We start from the raw sequence: 26,012 nt of genomic DNA, 5'->3' as shown, positions 1-26,012 counted from the left end.
ACACTGGTATGGTGGTTACTGGATTTCTGACCCTAATTCTTGTATTATTTGTTATTGATGTGATGTGCTGCTTGCATCATACCGTGTTTTAAGAAGTCTGTTACAGATGTGATGAAGGCTTCAGGCATGATGCCGTTGCTTGATGCTCCAGTTGGAGATGCTGATACTGAAGCATGCTTTCAGGGGAGGATGGGACTGACTGAGGATGACACATGGTATGCTGTGGGTGAGGTAGTAGAATACATTTTACACCACCACAGTTCCTTGTTATACATTTTTATGATAGGTTTTCTTTCCAGTATGTTTGTTCTCCCTGTTGTGAAGGTTTAGAGTCCCTGGGTGGCAAGGAGCCCACCTGGTACAGGATACTCCTACCCCGGTCAACAGCACTGCACCCCCAACAGCAACTCGCCCAAGCCTTCCCCATTTCTCCTTCTCCCAAATCCATTCAGCTGAAGTTCTGAAAGAGCTGAAAAATCTGGACCCCTACAAATCAGCCGGGCTAGACAATCTGGACCCTTTCTTTCTAAAATTATCTGCCGAAATTGTTGCCACCCCTATTACTAGCCTGTTCAACCTCTCTTTCGTGTCATCTGAGATTCCCAAAGATTGGAAAGCAGCTGCGGTCATCCCCCTCTTCAAAGGGGGGGACACTCTTGACCCAAACTGCTACAGACCTATATCTATCCTACCATGCCTTTCTAAGGTCTTCGAAAGCCAAGTCAACAAACAGATTACCGACCATTTCGAATCTCACCATACCTTCTCTGCTATGCAATCTGGTTTCAGAGCTGGTCATGGGTGCACCTCAGCCACGCTCAAGGTCCTAAACGATATCTTAACCGCCATCGATAAGAAACATTACTGTGCAGCCGTATTCATTGATCTGGCCAAGGCTTTCGACTCTGTCAACCACCACATCCTCATCGGCAGACTCGACAGCCTTGGTTTCTCAAATGATTGCCTCGCCTGGTTCACCAACTACTTCTCTGATAGAGTTCAGTGTGTCAAATCGGAGGGTCTGCTGTCCGGACCTCTGGCAGTCTCTATGGGGGTGCCACAGGGTTCAATTCTTGGACCGACTCTCTTCTCTGTATACATCAATGAGGTCGCTCTTGCTGCTGGTGAGTCTCTGATCCACCTCTACGCAGACGACACCATTCTGTATACTTCCGGCCCTTCTTTGGACACTGTGTTAACAACCCTCCAGGCAAGCTTCAATGCCATACAACTCTCCTTCCGTGGCCTCCAATTGCTCTTAAATACAAGTAAAACTAAATGCATGCTCTTCAACCGATCGCTACCTGCACCTACCCGCCTGTCCAACATCACTACTCTGGACGGCTCTGACTTAGAATACGTGGACTACACGTACTACAAATACTTAGGTGTCTGGTTAGACTGTAAACTCTCCTTCCAGACCCATATCAAACATCTCCAATCCAAAGTTAAATCTAGAATTGGCTTCCTATTTCGCAACAAAGCATCCTTCACTCATGCTGCCAAACATACCCTTGTAAAATTGACCATCCTACCAATCCTCGACTTTGGCGATGTCATTTACAAAATAGCCTCCAATACCCTACTCAACAAATTGGATGCAGTCTATCACAGTGCTATCCGTTTTGTCACCAAAGCCCCATATACTACCCACCATTGCGACCTGTACGCTCTCGTTGGCTGGCCCTCGCTTCATACTCGTCGCCAAACCCACTGGCTCCATGTCATCTACAAGACCCTGCTAGGTAAAGTCCCCCTTATCTCAGCTCGCTGGTCACCATAGCATCTCCCACCTGTAGCACACGCTCCAGCAGGTATATCTCTCTAGTCACCCCCAAAACCAATTCTTTCTTTGGCCGCCTCTCCTTCCAAATCTCTTAAATTGGAAACACTTATCTCCCTCACTAGCTTTAAGCACCAACTGTCAGAGCATCTTACAGATTACTGCACCTGTACATAGCCCACCTATAATTTAGCCCAAACAACTACCTCTTTCCCAACTGTATTTAATTTATTTATTTATTTTGCTCCTTTCCACCCCATTATTTTTATTTCTACTTTGCACATTCTTCCATTGCAAAACTACCATTCCAGTGTTTTACTTGCTATATTGTATTTACTTTGCCACCATGGCCTTTTTTGCCTTTACCTCCCTTCTCACCTAATTTGCTCACATTGTATATAGACTTGTTTTTTTTTTTTTTTTTTTTTTTTACTGTATTATTGACTGTATGTTTGTTTTACTCCATGTGTAACTCTGTGTCGTTGTATGTGTCGAACTGCTTTGCTTTATCTTGGCCAGGTCGCAATTGTAAATGAGAACTTGTTCTCAACTTGCTTACCTGGTTAAATAAAGGTGAAATAAAAAAAATAAATAAAAAATAGGAGTAGCTGAGAGGACCAGATGGTTTATAATAATGCTTTGCTCTGCTTTACTCTGTTTTCCATGACCAAAGTTGTATCCTATATCTTACATGTCAATAAACAATAAAGTTTTATCCTGTTTTTGATAAGTGGGGACTTAAATTGCAGACCATTTTCTTTTGATCTGTTTTTGAATGAGCTGTTGTTCTCTTTTGACATGAGGGTTGTAAGTTCCTAGGTGGCTGGTAGCCAATCTAGTACATAGTGGGATCGAATGGAGGACATGAAGGTATTTTAAACTTTGTAACTGTTATATGATTCATTGCTGAATTTTTGTTCACACCCTTGGGGTTATTTTACATTATAGCCATTACCATATATACGATTGAATATTATCTGCTGTTGCCTTGTGTGGATGTATGTATGTGTTATGCAACCTAGCTGATTTGAAACATTGTTAAAAGTATCAGGGCCAGGGCACTTTCTCATGCTGGAAAAATACAGAAGGGAGGGCACATTCAGAGCGTGGTGTTGCGAGAACAAGCGGTCTTTTGTTAGATAACAGGAGCCAGGTGCGAGATAACGGTATGGAGCATGAGACCCATCTTTCAGTTTTTGCAGCCATTTTAGTGTTGTGCGGCTTTTGAGCTTCTCCATTCTATGTCGTGCCTCTTCTGAATTGGGAAGAGGGGGCATGTGGACCATTCCGCCTGACTTGCCTAGTTTATGTCACATCTCTTAGGAGATGTGAAGAGAGGAATCACAAAACTTTTCCTTCTGGGAAAAGTTTTCTTTTGTGTCTGGATCTAGTTAGGTTGTGTCACGTCTCTGGGGAGATGTGAAGAGAGGATTTGTAAGGAAGTGCTATTTCTTATGCAGGTGACCAGCCTACTGCTATTACATTGCTATAACTGAGACAACGTATTTTCACAGTAAAACATGTTAGGTCCCATACAGGATAGCTCCCACACCCACACACACAGCACACACACATTACACACTAACTGCCGAGGACACACAGATAAGACATACACCCACACATTGGGAGGAAGAGAAACCTACCAAAAACAATTAGGCAACAACAAATTCAATCCCTTCTAGACAATTTCCTGGGTAAAACGTTCCACTGTAATAGTGAAGGTGTAAACTTGGCAGTAGAAAATCTTAACAGTATATTTGACCTCTCAGCTTACCTATCAAATCTAAAAATCTCAAATAGAAAACCGAATAAAATGAACAACAATGACAAATGGTTTGATGAAGAATGCAAAAATCTAAGAAAGAAATTGAGAAATCTGTCCAACCAAAAACATAGAGACCCGGAAAACCTGAGTCTACGCCTTCACTCTGGTGAATCACTAAAACAATACAGAAATACACCACGGAAAAAGAAGGAACAGCATGTCAGAAAGCAGCTCACTGTAATTGAAGAATCCATAGACTCTATGTCACGAATCCCACTTCCTGAGTCTGTGTTTGCCTGTGTTTCTGTCCTGGAGTGTGTTTCCGGTGTCCTGGAACGCACCCTGTCTGGTTGCCGGGCGAATTAGCTTGTTGGGAGATCGATGTTCACCCGCACCTGTATCCTATCAGTAATCTGCACACCTGTCCTGATCATCACCTCTCCCCTTCAAAAGCTCTGACCTGACATCCATTCCCTGCCGGATCGTTAGCCATGAACAGTATGTTGTGCCATAGTATCAGCCTCAAGTTGGATACAATTTGTTTTGTTGTTTTTTTACGTATTGCGTGCCTTAAACTTACCTCCGTTTGTTCTGTCTTCAGTTCCTCACCCTGATCATTTACCCCATTCCCGCCTGGTCGTCGTCGGATTCCGCTACCCCATTGGATCCACCTATTTACTCCCATCAACTCACCACCGCTGCCCGCTACGCCACCTGGATATATCTACCCATTCACATTCACTTGTAAATAAATACTCACCTTCTTCCTACTCTCCTTGTCCTGGTCTGCTTCTGGGTTCGATTTTGAAAGAACGTGACACTCTAACCACTTCTGGGAAAATTGGAAAACACTAAACAAACAACAACACAAAGAATTATCTATCCAAAATGGAGATGTATGGGTAAACCACTTCTCCAATCTTTTTGGCTCTATAAAATAGAATAAAGAGCAAAAATATGTACAGGATCAAATACAAATCTTAGAATCAACTATTAAAGACTACCAGAACACACTGGATTCTCCAATACCTTGAATGAGTTAAAGGACAAAATAAAGACCCTCCAACCCAAAAAGGCCTGTGGTGTTGATGGTATCCTCAATGAAATGATCAAATATACAGACAACAAATTCCAATTGGCTATACTAAAACTCTTTACCATCATTCTAAGATCTGGCATCTTCCCCAATATTTGGAACCAAGGACTGATCACCCCAATCCACAAAAGTGGAGACAAATTTGACCCCAATAACTACCGTGGGATATGCGTCAACAGCAACCTTGGGAAAATCCTCTGCATTATCATTAACAGCAGACTCGTACATTTCCTCACTGAAAACAATGTACTGAGCAAATGTCAAATTGGCTTTTACCAAATTACCGTACAACAGACAATGTATTCATCCTGCACACCGTAATTGACAACCAAACAAACCAAAACAAAGGCAAAGTCTCCTCATGCTTTGTTGATTTCAAAAAAATCCTTCCCATATCTACTGGGGAAATTCCACAGTGTGCCACCACATTAGCAAGATGTGTGACCTGTTGCCACAAGAAAATGGCAACCAGTGAAGAACAAACACCATTGTAAATAGAACCCATATTTAATTCTTATTTATTTTCCCATGTGTACTTTAACTATTTGTACATTGTTACAACACTGTATATATACATAATATGACATTTGTAATGTCTTTATTGTTTTGAAACTTCTGTATGTGTAATGTTTACTGTTAATTGGTATTGTTTATTTCACTTTTGTATATTATCTAACTCACTTGCTTTGGCAATGTTAACACATGTTTACCATGCCAATAAAGCCCCTTGAATTGAATTGAATTGAGGGGAGAGAGGGAGGGAGGGGAGAGGAGAGAGGGAGGGAGCAGAGAGAAGATACAGGGAGCGAGGGGAGAGGTGAGAGAGAAGCGAGAAAGAGGGAGAGAGCTGAGAGAGAAGCGAGAGGGAGGGAGGGGAGAGGTCAGAGAGGAGAGAGAGAGAGGGAGGGAGGTGAGAAATAAGAGTGAGAGAGAGCGAGAGAGAGGGGGGAGAGAGGAGCAGACCTGGTGATCATAAACAGCATAGAGGAACACATGAGAAAGAGAGAGAGGGAGAATAGAGAGGTGAGAGAGAATAGAGAGAGAGAGAGAGAATAGAGAGAGAGAGCGAGGGAGAGAGAATAGAGAGAGAGAGGGAGAGAGAATAGAGAGAGAGAGAGAGAGGGGGAGAGGTGAGAGATAATAGAGAGAGAGAGCGAGAGAGAGAATAGAGAGAGAGAGGGGAGAGGTGTGAGAGAATAGAGAGAGGGGAGAGGTGAGAGAGAATAGAGAGAGGGGAGAGGTGAGAGAGAATAGAGAGAGGGGAGAGGTGAGAGAGAATAGAGAGAGGGGAGAGGTGAGAGAGAATAGATAGAGAGGGGACATGTGAGAGAGAATAGAGAGAGAGGGGAGATGTGAGAGAGAATAGAGAGAGAGGGGAGATATGTGATATACCTTGTGATATGGAGATACAAAACAACAATGATATATTGCATGAATATAAATATATAAACATGAATGTCATTCAATGAGAACTATAGATGTATTATAGAAACCAGGTAATATTTACAAATGAAAATGTAATTGAAAGAGTAAAATATAAAATGTATTGATGGTCTTGATAATGGTATGATCATCTTACAGAGTGTGTCTTTAAAACTGAGAAAACATAGGACTGTATATAATTGAGGAGGATGTTTTTACCACATTTTCTGACTGTCTGGTTCTCTGTGTTGTTTAGGTACTGGGAGACAGGACAGGCTGATTATGGTGATCTGTTCTATGGGCAGGAGGACTGTGTTGAGATATAATACAGACAAGATGACCCTGTACAGACATGGAATGATGACAATTGTACCAAATATCATAACTGGATCTGTGAGAAAGCGATTTAACAATAATCTCTCTCTCTCTCTCTCTCTCTCAATTCAATTTCAATTCAATTGACATGGCAAGTTCATTATTACTTACATTGTCAAAGTATACATATAGAAAAAGAAAAATATATATTTATATATAAAAAAATATATATATATAAATAAGTGGTGGGACCAGCAGCAATAATAATAGTAGTTGTGGACATGGGATTACCATTACCAACAACTACAACAACAATATTAATGAGAACAACAATACATTAAAGCAATGGTAGTAGACCAGTGTCAACATGACTGAGAAGACACATGACCTGGTATGAAAGACAAAACAAAACAAGATGGGAAATATTATCGACATTACTTTGCACTTTTCACTGGCTGTCCCTCAGGTTGTGGCAGGAGGACACATATATGGCTGCCAAAACTGCACATTTTGGCTTTTCACCCAATAAATATTAGGTTTTTTTCTTCATCTTTTATAGTTTCAAATTCTTTGTATTGAATTATAATTTTGGGAAGGAAATATTCTCTTAGGTCTGAGTATTTGTCACAGTGTAATAGGAAATGCAGCTCTGTCTCTACCTCTCCCCTGGAGCAGAGTGAGCACAGCCTGTCCTCTTTGGGCAGCCAGGTTTGTCTGTGACGACCGGTCTCTATAGCCAGACTGTGCTCACTGAGTCTGTATCTAGTCAATGTTTTCCTCAGTTTTCTATCAGTCACAGTGGTCAGATAGTCTGCCACCATGTACTGTCTGTTTAGAGCCAAATAGCATTGAAGTTTACTTAGATTTTTTGTGGTGTCTTTCCAATAGGTGATATATTTTTAGTCCAGATATTTAGTCCAGATATGTGTAGTTTTTGGTGTGTTCTAATAGAACTGTGTCCAAATAGAATTTAGATTTGTCATCCTTTTTTCCGGACCTTTTTTGGAATATCATTATATTTCTTTTTTTTAGGTTAACGGTCAGAGCCCAGGTCTGACAGAACCTGTGAAGACGATCTAAGTGCTGCTGTAACCCCTCTTTAGTGGGAGACAGCAGCACCAGGTCATCTGCGTACAGCAGACACTTGATTTCAGTGTCGTGCAGGGTAATACCAGGTGCTGCCGATTCTTCAAAAATGTTTACCAATACATTAATGTAGACGTTAAATAGTGTTGGACTTCTCTCTCTCTCTCTCTGTCACGCCCTGACCTTAGAGTTCCTTTTTATGTCTCTATTTGGTTTGGTCAGGGTGTGATTTAGGGTGGATATTCTATGTTCTTTAGTTCTATTATTTGTATTTCTATGTTTTGGCCGGGTAGGGTTCTCAATCAGGGACTGTCTATCATTGTCTCTGATTGAGAACCATACTTAGGTAGCCCTTTTTCTTGTCTTTTTCCTGTCTTTGTGGGAGGTTAACGTTGGTTGTGGCACATAGCCCTTTAGCTTCACGATTGTTTATTGTTTTTGTCGGCGTCATATAAATAAAGTAATGTGTACGCTCACCACGCTGCACCTTGGTCTCACCTTGGACTCTCCCTCTGTCTTTCTCTGTCTGTCTGTCTGTCTGTCTGTCTGTCTGTCTGTCTGTCTGTCTGTCTGTCTGTCTGTCTGTCTGTCTGTCTGTCTGTCTGTCTGTCTGTCTGTCTGTCTGTCTGTCTGTCTGTCTGTCTGTCTGTCTGTCTGTCTGTCTGTCTGTCCGTCCGTCTGTCCGTCTGTCTGTCTGTCTGTCTGTCTCTGTCTGTCTGTCTGTCTGTCTGTCTGTCTGTCTGTCTGTCTGTCTGTCTGTCCAGTCTGTCTGTCTCTCTGTGTCCTGTCTGTCTGACCTTCTGTCTCTGTCTGTCTGTCTGTCTCTGTCTGTCTGTCTCTCTCTGTAGGTCCTGAATGGTTCCAGGTAGTGGTGATAAAGTCAGTTAGGAGGTAACCTTAGTGGTTAATAGGGTCAGGAGAAAGGGAGGTAGACCAGGGGACCTTCTGCAAAGTAGATATTACCATTAGAGACAGTTAGAAAGGTAATCAGGAGATATTACCATTAGAGTCAGAAAGGTGTAGATATTACCATTCTGAGAAGTTAGAAAGGTAATCATAAGTAGATATTACCATTAGGAGTCAGTAGAAAGTAATCATACAGTAGATATTACCATTAGGAGTCAGTAGTAATCATATTACCATTAGGAGTCAGTTAGAACAGTAGATACATTAATCATACAGTAGATATTACCATTAGGAGTCAGATATTACCATTAGGAGTCAGTTAGAAAGGTAATCATACAGTAGTACCATTAGGAGACAGTTAGAAAGGTAATCATACAGTAGATATTACCATTAGATATTAGTCAGTTAGAAAGGTAATCATACCATTAGGAGTCAGTTAGATATTACCATTAGGAGACAGTTAGAAAGGTAATCATCATATAGTAGAGGAAGAAGCAGAGGGATCAGCGTAGTTAGTACTACATCCCCCCGTCCCACCAACCCACCTTCCACCCAGGTCTCTGTCACCAACACTACAGCTGTACCTGTAGTTAGAGGTCTTGTCACCAACACTACAGCTGTTAGTTAGTACTACATCCACCCAGGTCTCTGTCACCAACACTACAGCTGTACCTGTAGTTAGTACTACATCCACCCAGGTCTCTGTCACCAACACTACAGCTGTACCTGTAGTTAGTACTACATCCACCCAGGTCTCTGTCACCAACACTACAGCTGTACCTGTAGTTAGTACTACATCCACCCAGGTCTCTGTCACCAACACTACAGCTGTACCTGTAGTTAGTACTACATCCACCCAGGTCTCTGTCACCAACACTACAGCTGTACCTGTAGTTAGTACTACATCCACCCAGGTCCACCCAGGTCTCTGTCACCAACACTACAGCTGTACCTAGTTAGTACTACATCCACCCAGGTCTCTGTCACCAACACTACTACCATCCATCCACCCAGGTCTCTGTCACCAACACTACAGCTGTACCTGTAGTTACACATCCACCCAGGTCTCTGTCACCAACACTACAGCTGTACCTGTAGTTAGTACTACATCCACCCAGGTCTCTGTCACCAACACTACAGCTGTACCTGTAGTTAGTTCTACATCCACCCAGGTCTCTGTCACCAACACTACAGCTGTACCTGTAGTTAGTACTACATTCACCCAGGTCTCTGTCACCAACACTACAGCTGTACCTGTAGTTAGTACATCCACATCCACCCAGGTCTCTGTCACCAACACTACAGCTGTACCTGTAGTTAGTACTACATCCACCCAGGTCTCTGTCACCAACACATACAGCTGTACCTGTAGTTAGTACTACATCCACCCAGGTCTCTGTCACCAACACTACAGCTGTACCTGTAGTTAGTACTACATCCACCCAGGTCTCTGTCACCAACACTACAGCTGTACCTGTAGTTAGTACTACATCCACCCAGGTCTCTGTCACCAACACTACAGCTGTACCTGTAGTTAGTACTACATCCACCCAGGTCTCTGTCACCAACACTACAGCTGTACCTGTAGTTAGTACTACATCCACCCAGGTCTCTGTCACCAACACTACAGTCTCTGTCACCTGTAGTTAGTACTACATCCACCCAGGTCTCTGTCACCAACACTACAGCTGTACCTGTAGTTAGTACTACATCCACCCAGGTCTCTGTCACCAACACTACAGCTGTACCTGTAGTTAGGTCTCTGTACTACATCCACCCAGGTCTCTGTCACCAACACTACAGTACTGTACCTGTACAGTTAGTACTACATCCACCCAGGTCTCTGTCACCAACACTACAGCTGTACCTGTAGTTAGTACATCCACATCACACCCAGGTCTCTGTCACCAACACTACAGCTGTACCTGTAGTTAGTACTACATCCACCCAGGTCTCTGTCACCAACACTACAGCTGTACCTGTAGTTAGTACTACATCCACCCAGGTCTCTGTCACCAACACTACAGCTGTACCTGTAGTTAGTACTACATCCACCCAGGTCTCTGTCACCAACACTACAGCTGTACCTGTAGTTAGTACTACATCCACCCACTCACCAACATCCACCCAGGTCTCTGTCACCAACACTACAGCTGTACCTGTAGTTAGTACTACATCCACCCAGGTCTCTGTCACCAACACTACAGCTGTACCTGTAGGTCTCTGTCACCAACACTACAGCTGTACCTGTAGTTAGTACTACATCCACCCAGGTCTCTGTCACCAACACTACAGCTGTACCTGTAGTTAGTACTACATCCACCCAGGTCTCTGTCACCAACACTACAGCTGTACCTGTAGTTAGTACTACATCCACCCAGGTCTCTGTCACCAACACTACAGCTGTACCTGTAGTTAGTACTACATCCACCCAGGTCTCTGTCACCAACACTACAGCTGTACCTGTAGTTAGTACTACATCCACCCAGGTCTCTGTCACCAACACTACAGCTGTACCTGTAGTTGTCCACCAGGTCTCTGTCACCAACACTACAGATGTACCTGTAGTTAGTACTACATCCACCCAGGTGTCACCAACACTACAGCTGTACCTGTAGTTAGTACTCATCCACCCTCTCTGTACAGCTGTACCTGTAGTTAGTACTACATCCACCCAGGTCTCTGTACAGATGTACCTGTAGTTAGTACTACATCCACCCAGGTCTCTGTCACCAACACTACAGCTGTACCTGTAGTTAGTACATCAGGTCTCTGTCACCAACAGGTACCTGTAGTTAGTACTCATGTACCAGTGGAATCAGTTAGTAGTCATTACATCCACCCAGGTCTTGTCACTGAAAGACAGCTGTGGAGATACATCCAGCCATGAATGTTTTATCATAATACATGTGAAGGGTTTTATTCCTCTTTCTGTTCTATTAAATCTGCCAAACTGGAACAATGGAGGTCTCTGTCAGAACTGTCACTGCTGTTTTTCATTCTGAGAAACTCTTCACAGTCAGTATGATAAAACCAGACCCCTACTGTAAATGGCCAATAGTTGCTGGTCACATCCACGGAAGGTCTCTGTCACCAACTTTGATCAGATCTAGGATCAGGTTTCTCATCCACCCTAATCCTAACCTTAACCATCAGGTCTCTGTAGAAATGCAAAACCGACCTAAGATCAGCCAGGTCTCTGTCACCCACACCACCAGTCACAGAGTGAGATCCATAGTGTAGGTCTCCATTCCAGGCCAGGTCTGTCAAACTCAGTCAGGATACCTGTAGTTAGTTTACATTAACAGGATCCCCATTTATTTTAGCACATCCAAAATGGTGACCCTACATGAATTCATACATACATCATATAGCATGATATAGAGTCATATAATGTATCTGTCACCAACACTATATATATTATCAAACTAAGACTGGTGGGAGTCATATCATCCACCCATTATATTATCACACTAAGACTGGTGGGAGTCATATCATGTAGTATATTATCACACTAAGACACCCAGAGTCATATCATGTATTATATTATCACACTAAGACTGGTAGGAGTCATATCATGTATTATATTATCACACTAAGACTCTGGGAGTCATATCATGTACTACATAGGTCTATGTATTATATTATCACACTAAGACTGGTTAGAGTCATATCAGGTATTATATTATCACACTAAGACTGGTGGGAGTCATATCATGTATTATATTATCACACTAAGACTGGTGGGAGTCATATCATGTATTATATTATCACACTAAGACTGGTGGGAGTCATATCATGTATTATATTATCAAACTTAGACTGGAAGGAGTCATATCATGTATTATATTATCAAACTAAGACTGGAAGGAGTCATATCAGATTATATTATCAAACTAAGACTGGAAGGAGTCATATCATGTATTATATTATCAAACTGACTATCATATCATGTATTATATTATCAAACTAAGACTGGAAGGAGTCATATCATGTATTATATTATCAAACTAAGACTGGAAGGAGTCATATCATGTATTATATTATCAAACTAAGACTGGAAGGAGTCATATCATGTATTATATTATCAAACTAAGACTGGAAGGAGTCATATCATGTATTATATTATCACACTAAGACTGGTGGGAGTCATATCATGTATTATATTATCACACTAAGACTGGTGGGAGTCATATCATGAATTATATTATCAAACTAAGACTGGAAGGAGTCATATCATGTATTATATTATCACACTAAGGATGGTGGGAGTCATATCATGTATTATATTATCAAACTAAGACTGGAAGGAGTCATATCATGTATTATATTATCACACTAAGGCTGGTGGGAGTCATATCATGTAGTATATTATCACACTAAGTCTGGTGGGAGTCATATCATGTATTATATTATCACACTAAGACTGGTGGGAGTCATATCATGTATTATATTATCACACTAAGACTGGTGGGAGTCACATCATGTATTATATTATCATACTAAGGCTGGTGGGAGTCATATCATGTAGTATATTATCACACTGTATTATATTATCACACTACAGACTGGTAAGACTGGAGTCATACATCATGTATTATATTATCACACTAAGACTGGTGGGAGTCATATCATGTAGTATATTATCACACTAAGACTGGTGGGAGTCACATCATGTATTATATTATCACTTCAGTTGAAACACATGTTTAATACTGATGAGCACTGTGGGAAACATACATGTTTAGATTGGCTGGTGCAAGTCACGTGATGACCAGTGTGGTGTTGATTTGACAGTTTCCTCTTCACTGTGGTTAACTGTTTAAAACATGTATCACTATAATAAGTCACACAGATGCAGGACAGTCCAGAGAGAACACATAGATACAGACGTATATTAGATAAGTAGAAGTTACTGTATTTCACCACCAGTGTGTTAAGATGTCAGAGGGAGTCTATGAAATCTCAGATGGATTTGAAGACGATGAGCCTGATGCAATGAAGAACACAGACATTGATGACCAATTATATGGCAACGTAAGAGCCTTCATGTCCAGTCCAAGAGATGGAGTTGTTGCTTCAGGTAAGATTGCACGCGCGCGCGCACGCACGCACGCACGCACGCACGCACGCACGCACGCACACGCACACACACACACACACACACACACACACACACAAGCACACACACAAGCACACAAAAAAATACAGGTAAGATTACCCTGTAGAACTCTAGCTTTATTTGTCTCAATCCTGGATGAAACATGACCAAAGATCTTTAATCATTTGTGATTCAGTACATGTTCAGTGGTGGAAGAGACCCTCTGGAGTTGCTGCAGTGTGTCTAGGGCTGCTGTGTGTTCTCCTACTGGCTGGGATCATAGGCCTGTCTGTCTACTGTAAGTTTAGCATGTTGTCACTGAGAATTAAGGAGCCTACATAACCATACTTAATCATCAATGGTGTTTTAGTTACATGTTTCATTAACTTTACCCTTTTACAGATGGAGAAATTGATCATCACAACTCAACAGAGAGAAACCAGCTGCTGGCCAGTTACAGCAATCTGACATAGGCCTGTCTGTCTAGACTGAAGAGAGACCAGACCAGCCTTCTGATTAGAGAGAGAGACCAGCTACAGACTGAGAGAGATTTTCTTAGTGGGAGGCTTACCCATCTCAGTGAGTAAACATACAATAGTACATTTTCATTAATCCCACACACTTTATCGTGTGCTGAATTTTTTTACTTAAGTATCCTGTGTGGTTAATTGAAAGAAATTCATGTTTTCATCTTGTAGAACAAACATGTCCCAAAGGCTGGCAGAATTTTGAATCCAGTTGGTACTTCCTGTCTGATGATACTAAAACCTGGAAGGAGAGCAGAGAGGACTGTCTGGAGAGAGGAGCAGACCTGGTGATCATAAACAGTGATAAGGAACAGGTGAGAGAGAGAGAGAGAGAGAGAGAGAGAGAGGATATGGGTGTGCTAGGGGTATACGTGTATTTATTTATCTTTTTCAAACACAGGAGTTTCTCTTCAACCTCAACAAGGGAGTCTGGATTGGTCTGACTGACTCTGTTACTGAGGGGAACTTGATATGGGTGGACGGTACCCCACTGACCACCCCAAGGTAATATACTACTGTTATAATAACACTGACCAACCCAAGGTAATATACTACTGTTATAATAACACTGACCACCCCAAGGTAATACACTACTGTTATAATAACACTGACCACCCCAAGGTAATATACTACTGCTCTAATAACACTGACCACCCCAAGGTAATATACTACTGCTCTAATAACACTGACCAACCCAAGGTAATATACTACTGCTCTAATAACACTGACAACCCCAAGGTAATATACTACTGCTATAATAACACTGACCACCCCAAGGTAATATACTACTGCTCTAATAACACTGACCACCCCAAGGTAATATACTACTGCTCTAATAACACTGACCAACCCAAGGTAATACACTACTGCTCTAATAACACTGACCACCCCAAGGTAATACACTACTGTTCTAATAACACTGACCAACCCAAGGTAATACACTACTGTTATAATAACACTGACCACCCCAAGGTAATATATTACTGCTCTAATAACACTGACCAACCCAAGGTAATACACTACTGTTATAATAACACTGACCACCCCAAGGTAATATATTACTGCTCTAATAACACTGACCAACCCAAGGTAATACACTACTGCTCTAATAACACTGACCACAGTGTAAGGAGTAGGACTGATTCTCTGTGTTGTTCATACTCAACTGGTGGACCAACACTGACTGCAGACTAAGAGATAATAACTACTCTGACAATAAGGGTCCAATTTTCAGTTTATTCAACCTTTATATATACAGGTTATTGTCATTGATGGAAGCAGTCAACAAAGCTGAATTTATATTATTTAGGATTGTGATGTTCTAACTGTGATGTCTGACTGTGTTTAACCCTGTAGGTACTGGTATTAACCATGATATCTGACTGTTTTTAACCCTGTAGGTACTGGTATTAACCATGATATCTGACTGTTTTTAACCCTGTAGGTACTGGTATTAACCATGATATCTGACTGTTTTTAACCCTGTAGGTACTGGTATTAACCATGATATCTGACTGTTGTTAACCCTGTAGGTACTGGTATTAACCATGATATCTGACTGTTATTAACCCTGTAGGTACTGGTATTAACCATGATATCTGACTGTTGTTAACCCTGTAGGTACTGGTATTAACCATGATATCTGACTGTTATTAACCCTGTAGGTACTGGTATTAACCATGATATCTGACTGTTGTTAACCCTGTAGGTACTGGTATTAACCATGATATCTGACTGTTGTTAACCCTGTAGGTACTGGTATTAACCATGATATCTGACTGTTGTTAACCCTGTAGGTACTGGTATTAACCATGATATCTGACTGTTGTTAACCCTGTAGGTACTGGAATTAACCATACTATCTGACTGTTGTTAACCCTGTAGGTACTGGTATTAACCATGATATATGACTGTTAACCCTGTAGGTACTGGTATTAACCATGATATATGACTGTTAACCCTGTAGGTACTGGTATTAACCATACTATCTGACTGTTGTTAACCCTGTAGGTACTGGTATTAACCATGATATATGACTGTTAACCCTGTAGGTACTGGCATAAACCACAGCCTGATAATGGTGCTGGCAGACTAGACTATGGTGAGGAGGACTGTGTTGAGATACGTAAAGATCAGCGTCCTCTGGAGGCATGGAATGACTTGTCATGTGACAGGAAAATCTACTGGGTTTGTGAGAAAGCTGTTTAACATCACTATGACAACATACTGTAACACATACAGCAGCACACAGTGCACGAAACTTCCTCCTTCATTCTCTCGCTGTCTCTGTTTGTCTCTCTCTCTGTAGCTCTCTCTGTCTCTCTCACAGACATTCTCTCTCTGTCTCAAACCCACACACACAACCTCACACACACATACACTGCGTGCACACATGCATGCAAACGCATCTATTGTTGTGTTTATTTGTAGTATTATATTAATAAAAGGCCTACTTATTTCCTGTTTGTAACTTCCTGTGTTTTATACCTCATCAGGTTCAACATGAATTCAGTACATTTGACTTTGTGCATTCAGATAACTTCCAATTCAAATATATTCTGCATATATTTACATGCTCCAATTTAGGCCTGGTGATGACATTCTCAACACCATTACATACACTGTATATGTCACGGTCGTCCTCCTCTTCACCTGAAGAGGAGAGGCGAGAAGGATCAGAGGACCAAAATGCGGCGTGGTACGTTTTCATCATGAATTTTAATAAAGAAAACACTGAACATTGAAACACTATACAAAAACAATAAACGAAATAACAACCGTGACGCTAATGAGAACCGTGCTGACACAAGCAATCAACATAGACAATCACCCACAAACAAGCAGTGCAACCCAGGCTACCTAAGTATGATTCTCAATCAGAGACAACTAATGACACCTGCCTCTGATTGAGAACCATTTTGAGAACCATACTAGGCCGAAACATAGAAATCCCAAAATCATAGAAAAACAAACGTAGACTGCCCACCCCAACTCACGCCCTGACCATACAAAATAATGGCAAAAACAACAGAAATTGTCACACCCAGGTGGAAGTATTTTGTGTTTCTTCATTTATTTGGTCAGGCCAGGGTGTGTCATGGGTTTATTGTGGTGTGTTTTGTCTTGGGGTTTTGTGGGGTGTTGGGTGTGTGGCTTAGTGGGGTTATCTAGCAAAGTCTATGGCTGTCTGGAGTGGTTCTCAATCAGAGGCAGGTGTGTATCGTTGTCTCTGATTGGGAACCATATTTAGGCAGCCATATTCTTTGAGTGTTTTGTGGGTGATTGTCCTTAGTGTCCTTGTTCCTGTCTCTGTGTTAGTTTACACAAGTATAGGCTGTTTCGGTTTTCATTACGTTCTTTGTTTTGTAGTGTTTATAATTGATTCGTGTTTTACGTTTGTTTATTAAACATGGATCGCTATCTACACGCTGCATTTTAATCCGACTCTCCTTCACCACAAGAGAACCGTTACAGAAATAAAGTTCAGAACGTGACAGTTTAGGAGTTGACTGTATCACCAATCAATGAGTGTAATAGAGATATCAAAGAATGTTACTTAAATAATATTTGACAGTCAGTCTTTGTTGTCAATTTACATATAAGCACAATATCAAATGCTCATATTTGACTGTTCTCCTATATGGGTCCCAAAAGAGTGAAGTGTAGTGGATATTTTCAGTGGTTCAACCAGCTGTCACTCAAAAACTCCTCAACCAATCAGGTTCATTAAGAGAGAGGGCGGCAGGTAGCCTAGCGGTTAAGATCATTGGGCCAAGAACCGAAAGGTTGTTGGTTCGAATTCCTGAGACGACTATTTGAAAAATCTGTTGATGTGCCCTTGAGCAAGGCACTTAACCCTAATTGCTCCTGTAAGTCGCTCTGGATAAGAGCGTCTTCTAAATGGCTAAACTGTAAATGTAGAGGAGAGCCCTGGGGGTTACTGTTATCATCTCATCCTCACTGGCTAAAACTACCCACCCTCAATATCCACTAGGAGCAGTTTGTAGTATCAAATCTATTGTCTGAACATTATAATGACACATGTTTGTAGTTCTGGACCTACTGAACATGTTGATGTATATTTGGGAGTAAACAGAGGGTCCAAATCAGCAGAAAGGTGAAAGGAAGGAGGAGTTCTGGAAACTCCCTGAATTATCTTGGGGCTGTTACATATGATATTTAATATATGTTAACAGATTGCCTTTGTTCTCCACTTCCCCTCTATGATCTATATCTTCCTGGTATGATAGTGTCCTGTCCATCATCACAAATAGAAAGTCCTATTCCCTGGGCAGGAGGAATGTGTTGAGATATACTCTGGACAAGATGACCATGTAGAGACATGGAATGATTTATATTGTTCTGCAGAAAATGGTTTAACAATAACCATTGGAACAATCTCTCACAAGCACAAACACAGTGTGCAAACTTGTTCTATTTTTGCATTAGCATAGCCACAACTACCGGTGTCATTTTGTGGATAATTCCCTAGAGTTAACACCTACAGCTGTCACACAGACAGACACATAGAGGATTCAGAGACAGATATCACTAGAAGCAGAGAATTAACGTATAGAGGGCTTGCAGTTGACGTACGACGCCTCCTGGTGGCCATGTTGGAAGACCACCACATTAATTCTAGAAGCAGAGACTTAACGTATAGTAAACCTACATAGAGAGAAAGACTTAGGTATTGTTAAAGATGTCACAGGTCATCAATGCTGAGCCAGATATGAACAAGAAGGTCAAATTTGACAGAGGTGAGATGGAGGAGAGGATTGTAGATATCTACATCAGTGCAGACACCATGAGAGACGGTGAGACCAGCACTAAGAGAGAAGAGACAGCAGACACTGCTCCTAATAATGGACCAGGAGACCAGCAATCAGGTAACACACACACACACACACACACACACACACACACACACACACACACACACACACACACACACACACACACACACACACACACACACACACACACACACACACACACACACACACACACACACACACACACACACACACACACACACACACACACACACACACACACACACACACACACACACACACAAAACATTAAAGTCTCTTGTATGTGTCCACAGAGCCTGATAGCTCAGTGAAGAGACCCTTCCTAGTTGCTGCAGTGTTTCTGGGGCTGCTGTGTGTTCTACTGGCTGGGATCATAGGCCTGTCTGTCTACTGTGAGTTTGTCTCCAAGTTCATTGCTTATCACCTAGTTGTAAGAAGTGCTGGTTACTAAGCCAATTTACCTAGTGTTTTACTTAGTAACTATGTGTTTATACTTTGTATATAACAGAGTCATCAAAGATTCTGAGGATAAAACTTGTTCCAGAGTTTCTCCCTTTTTAAAATCAACGCAACTGAAGAGAGAGACCAGCTACAGACCAGATACAACAACCTGGCTGAAGAGAGAGACCAGTTACAGACCAGTTACAACAACCTGACTGAAGAGAGAGACCAGCTACAGACCAGATACAACAACCTGGCTGAAGAGAGAGACCAGTTACAGACCAGTTACAACAACCTGGCTGAAGAGAGAGACCAGTTACAGACCAGATACAACAACCTGACTAAAGAGAGAGACCAGCTACAGACCAGATACAACAACCTGACTAAAGATAAATATATTCAGGCAACACTTTTTGTGATAGGTGAGATATAAACTGTGATAAATTATAATAATTATATACCAATGGGTTTTTGAGTATAGAGATACAGACTAAGTTTCTCAATGTGTTCACCTTTGCTCTTCAACAGAGCAGCATTGTCAGGAGGGATGGAGATACTTTGACTCCAGTTTGTACTTCCTCTCTACTGAGAAGAAAACCTGGGAAGAGAGCAGACAGGACTGTAAGGGGAGAGGAGCAGACCTCGTGATCATAAACAGTAGAGAGGAACAGGTGAGAGAGAGAACAGACAGGACTGTAAGGGGAGAGGAGCAGACCTCGTGATCATAAACAGACAGACTGAGGGGGAACAGGTGATCATAAACAGTAGAGAGGAACAGGTGAGAGAACAGACAGGACTGTAAGGGGAGAGGAGCAGACCTCGTGATCATAAACAGTAGAGAAACAGGTGAGAGAGAGAGGAACAGATCATCATAAACAGTAGAGAGGAACAGGTGAGAGAGAGAACAGACAGGACTGTAAGGGGAGAGGAGCAGACCTCGTGATCATAAACAGTAGAGAGGAACAGGTGAGAGAGAGACAGGACACCTCGTGATCATAAACAGTAGAGAGGAACAGGACTGATCATAAACAGTAGAGGGGAGAGGAGCAGACCTAAGGGGAGTGATCATAAACAGTAGAGAGGAACAGGTGAGAGAGAGAACAGACAGGACTGTAAGGGGAGAGGAGCAGACCTCGTGATCATAAACAGTAGAGAGGAACAGGAGAGAGAGAGAGAGAGAGAGAGAGAGAGAGAGGCGGACTAGGTATACTTTTCATCAGTACACTAATATGTTTGCAGTATTTTATAAATATATTAAGGGTGACATTATCTTTCTCTTTCTCAACAATAGACATTTCTCTTCAACCTCCACCTGAGAGCCTGGACGAGTCTGACTCTGTTACTGAGGAGACCTGGAAGTGGGTGGATGGCACAACACTGACCACAGGGTGAGAGATTTGACCATTTTACCTTGTGATATGGAGATACAAAACCACAATGATATATTGCTTCCAATCATGTTCATCAAAATGTATGTTTCTACTTATGAATGTCATTCAATGAGAACTAGAGATGTATCTTAGAAATCAAGTCATATTTTTAGATTAAAATGTCATTATATAAAAAATGAATGTCATTGTTAATGGTCCATTCTTGATGACATCTTACAGAGTGTTTCTTTAAAACTGTAAAAACATAGGACTGTGTCTATAATTGAGGAGGATGTTTGTACCACAGTGTCTGACTGTCTGGTTCTCTGTGTTGTTCAGGTACTGGGGGAAAGGACAGCCTAATAATGGTGGTCTGTTCCTGGGGCAGGAGGACTGTGTTGAGATATACTATAGACAAGCTGATCCTGTACAGACATGGAATGATGACAATTGTGGCACAAATCATAACTGGATCTGTGAGAAAGAGGTGTAACAATAACCTCTCTCTCTCTCTCTCTCTCAGTTATTATGTTGATTATGTTGATTATGATTATTATGTTGGTTGGATACAGTGCTGAATGGTTAAGTGATGATTCCACCTATTGGTTAAAGTGAGAGATGAACAGACCAAAGAGATTAAATAGTTGTATTACAGACTTGCCTACGGGCTCTTTTTTAATGCACCCTTACTTGATTCCTCCTCACATCTTCTCTCCTCCCCTCTGTCTCAAAACACATTGGACAATAGAATCCTAGGGGAGGGACCTTGGACCTTCTCCTCTAATAGGGTTGAGAAGGAGGAGAAGAGAAAGGAGGAGAGGAATCTAGGAAAGACGAATTGAGTGTCAGAGAGCCTTAGTGTCAAAGAGAGACAGAGGAGGAAGAAGAAAATTAAGAGAATGAGACTAGAGAGAAAAAATAAGACAAATAATTGTTGTGTTTAGATTAAGAGGAGAGAATGTAGACATACTGAACTCTGTAAAATGATTCTTCATTATTATTATTATTATTATTTATTATTAGAAACATGTCATGTGATTTGCAGTAGGCTTATGCTTATTAATAAAAAACAAGTGAGTCCAATTATTAACCTGTTTATCACTTTAATAATAAGAATAACAACGACACAGATTTTTTTCTGATGAGAACTGGCAAAATGGTTCCCAAACTCATCCGTGTTGGGGTAGCCTGCCCTCCTTGACTCAACACAGAGGAGAATTCAGAGGTGACTTAACCTCAACCATTGTTGTCCTGAGGTGGGTTTTAATCAGTAAAGCTGAGAAGCTTCTCTCTAAACAAGCACTGCTGACTGGTGTAACAACAGAAATCTTACAGCATCGAAATAGCTCATGGAAGACATCTTTAGAAGGTTCTAGAAACACAACAAAGTCAAAGAGAGTATACGGTCTGTCCCTTCCACTTTTCTCTCTCCTATCAAGAAGCCGCTTGGTTTGATGAAACTCATGATTGATGTCCTCTAACTCTGACTCAAAGGTCAAAGGCAAACAGGACCCCTTGCATGATCTCGCAATTCTTCTTTGAAAAACACCTCTGCAGCTTAGCTGTGAGACTGTCAAGCACCTGATAAAATATATCTCTTTCGAAACAATATATCTCACCATCACCTTGGTCGCAATTTTTCTGTCCTCGAGGGCTCATCATCAATGAGTAGTGAAATATTAACTTCTTTGGGACTGGGGGGCAGTATTGATTAGCTTGGATGAATAAGGTGCCCAGAGAAAACTACCTGCTACTCAGGCCCAGTTCCTAATATATGCACATTATTAGTAGATTTGGATAGAGGGCTCTGCGAGAGTGCCATGAGCTGATCACACACACCGATCAAGTGCGCTCACGTGAAAGCGACCTGCTTTTACATCGGATTTCTACAGACAAAGCAATTCTCCGGTTGGAACATTATTGACGATTTATGTTAAAAACATCCTAAAGATTGATTCTATACATCGTTTGACATGTTTCTACGAACTGTAATATGACTTTTCATCTGAACTTTCGCCTGGACTTGCCCGCGCCTCGTGAGTTTGGATTGTGTACTAAACACACAAACAAAAAGGAAGTATTTGGACATAAATGGACTTCGAACAAATCAAACATTTATTGTGGAACTGGGATTCATTGGAGTGCATTCTTATGAAGATCATCAAAGGTAAGTGAATATTTATAATGCCATTTCTGACTTCTGTTGACTCCACAACATGGCAGATATCTGTATGGCTTGTTTTGTTGTCTGAGCGCTGTACTCAGATTATGGCATGGTGTGCTTTTTCGGTAAAGCTTTTTTGAAGTCTGACACAGCGGTTGCATTAAGGAGAAGTTTATCTAAAGTTCCATGCATAACACTTGTATTTTCATTAACATTTATGATGAATATTTCTGTAAATTGATGTGGCTCTCTGCAAAATCACCAGATGTTTTGGAAGCAAAACATTACTGAACGTAACGCGCCAATGTAAACTGAGATTTTTGGATATAAAAATGAACTTTATCGAACAAAACATACATGTATTGTGTAACATGAAGTCCTATGAGTGTCATCTGATGAAGATCATCAAAGGTTAGTGATTCATTTAATCTATTTTTCAGCTTTTTGTGACTCCCCTCTTTGGCTGGAAAAATGGCTGTGTTTTTCTGTGACTAGATACTGACCTAACATACTTGTTTGGTGTGCTTTCAACGTAAAGCCTTTTAAAAATCGGACACTGTGGCTGGATTTACAACAAGTTTATCTTCAAAATGGTGTAAAATAATTATATGTTTGAGGAATTTTAATTATGGGATTTCTGTTGTTTTGAATTTGACCTTACATTAAGTCTCTGTAGTTCCCTGGGCTGCTGCTGTGGATACAGGTCTTCCTGAACTGCAAGCCACTTGTGTCACGCCCTGACCTTAGAGACCCTTTTTATTTCTCTCTTTGGTTAGGTCAGGGTGTGATGTGGGTGGGCATTCCAGTTTTCTATTTCTTTGTTGGCCAGGTATGATTCCCAATCAGAGGCAGCTGTCTATCGTTGTCTCTGATTGGGAATCATACTTAGGCAGCCTTTTTCCCCCCTGTGTTTGTGGGTAATCATTTATTTTCTGTGAGTGTTTGTGTGCGCGATGGTTGCGGCACGTTTGGATTCAGTTGACCTGTTTTGATTTGTGAAGGTTTCACTTCGATTAAAGGAATTACATGCACGCTGAGCCTTGGCTCATTTATGATAGGGAGTTTGAAGACAGCGAACGTGACAACTTGAGATGAACGAACGAGCCAGATACAAAGTTATCTTCCTCGGGATCGGTGTCACTTCCACAGGATGTTTGAGCTAATGTAGGCTAATGCGATTAGCATGAGGTTGTAAGAAACAAGATCATTTCCCAGGACATGGACATATCTGATATTGGCAGAAAGCTTCAATTCGTGTTAATCTAACTGCACTGTCCAATTTACAGTAGCAATTATAGTGAAAGAATACTATGCTATTGTTTGATCTGCAATTGTTTTTATGTAAGTACAGTTTTCCTCCACTTTGTCTCTTGATCAGATCAATTTAAAAAAGGTCAATGGCTAAAATATATCCTAAAATTATTGCACTATTTTATGTTTGTCAACATGCCTCAAAGACAAACCACATAGTTCGTGTCTGACATTTGTCTTGCTACTACTTACTAAAACTACTGTGTTCTAATCATACTACCTTTGTTTTATTTGGTCTGTAACACCATGGGCCAAATAGGTGACTGTAAATGGCATTGTGTTGTATTATGCAAGACACCACTCCACTCCACAACATAAAATTAATTATTTTAACCTTACAGTGAATCAGACAATGTAGGCTACATTTACATTTTACATTTAAGTCATTTAGCAGACGCTCTTATCCAGAGCGACTTACAAATTGGTGCGTTCACCTTAAGACATCCAGTGGAACAGCCACTTTACAATAGTGCATCTAAATCTTTTAAGGGGGGTGAGAAGGATTACTTTATCCTATCCTAGGTATTCCTGAAAGAGGTGGGGTTTCAGGTGTCTCCGGAAGGTGGTGATTGACTCCGCTGTCCTGGCGTCGTGAGGGAGTTTGTTCCACCATTGGGGGGCCAGAGCAGCAAACAGTTTTGACTGGGCTGCGCGGGAACTGTACTTCCTCAGTGGTAGGGAGGCGAGCAGGCCAGAGGTGGATGAACGCAGTGCCCTTGTTTGGGTGTAGGGCCTGATCAGAGCCTGGAGGTACTGAGGTGCCGTTCCCCTCACAGCTCCGTAGGCAAGCACCATGGTCTTGTAGCGGATGCGAGCTTCAACTGGAAGCCAGTGGAGAGAGCGGAGGAGCGGGGTGACGTGAGAGAACTTGGGAAGGTTGAACACCAGACGGGCTGCGGCGTTCTGGATGAGTTGTAGGGGTTTAATGGCACAGGCAGGGAGCCCAGCCAACAGCGAGTTGCAGTAATCCAGACGGGAGATGACAAGTGCCTGGATTAGGACCTGCGCCGCTTCCTGTGTGAGGCAGGGTCATACTCTGCGGATGTTGTAGAGCATGAACCTACAGGAACGGGCCACCGCCTTGATGTTAGTTGAGAACGACAGGGTGTTGTCCAGGATCACGCCAAGGTTCTTAGCGCTCTGGGAGGAGGACACAATGGAGTTGTCAACCGTGATGGCGAGATCATGGAACGGGCAGTCCTTCCCCGGGAGGAAGAGCAGCTCCGTCTTGCCGAGGTTCAGCTTGAGGTGGTGATCCGTCATCCACACTGATATGTCTGCCAGACATGCAGAGATGCGATTCGCCACCTGGTCATCAGAAGGGGGAAAGGAGAAGATTAGTTGTGTGTCGTCTGCATAGCAATGATAGGAGAGACCATGTGAGGTTATGACAGAGCCAAGTGACTTGGTGTATAGCGAGAATAGGAGAGGGCCTAGAACAGAGCCCTGGGGACGCCAGTGGTGAGAGCGCGTGGTGAGGAGACAGATTCTCGCCACGCCACCTGGTAGGAGCGACCTGTCAGGTAGGACGCAATCAAAGCGTGGGCCGCGCCGGAGATGCCCAACTCGGAGAGGGTGGAGAGGAGGATCTGATGGTTCACAGTATCGAAGGCAGCCGATAGGTCTAGAAGGATGAGAGCAGAGGAGAGAGAGTTAGCTTTAGCAGTGCGGAGCGCCTCCGTGATACAGAGAAGAGCAGTCTCAGTTGAATGACTAGTCTTGAAACCTGACTGATTTGGATCAAGAAGGTCATTCTGAGAGAGAAAGCGGGGAGCTGGCCGAGGACGGCACGTTCCAGAGTTTTGGAGAGAAAAGAAAGAAGGGATACTGGTCTGTAGTTGTTGACATCGGAGGGATCGAGTGTAGGTTTTTTCAGAAGGGGTGCAACTCTCGCTCTCTTGAAGACGG

General features: G+C 42.0%; 1 pseudogene; it reads left to right on the top strand.

The window, feature by feature from the left end:
• Positions 1 to 13,239: 13,239 nt before the first annotated feature.
• Positions 13,240 to 16,466, top strand: LOC135561826 (CD209 antigen-like protein E; annotated as a pseudogene).
• Positions 16,467 to 26,012: the final 9,546 nt, after the last annotated feature.

Source organism: Oncorhynchus nerka, linkage group LG18 (assembly GCF_034236695.1).
Source record: "Oncorhynchus nerka isolate Pitt River linkage group LG18, Oner_Uvic_2.0, whole genome shotgun sequence".
Classification (NCBI taxonomy): domain Eukaryota; kingdom Metazoa; phylum Chordata; class Actinopteri; order Salmoniformes; family Salmonidae; genus Oncorhynchus; species Oncorhynchus nerka.
This window is presented reverse-complemented; position numbering and strand designations above follow the sequence as displayed.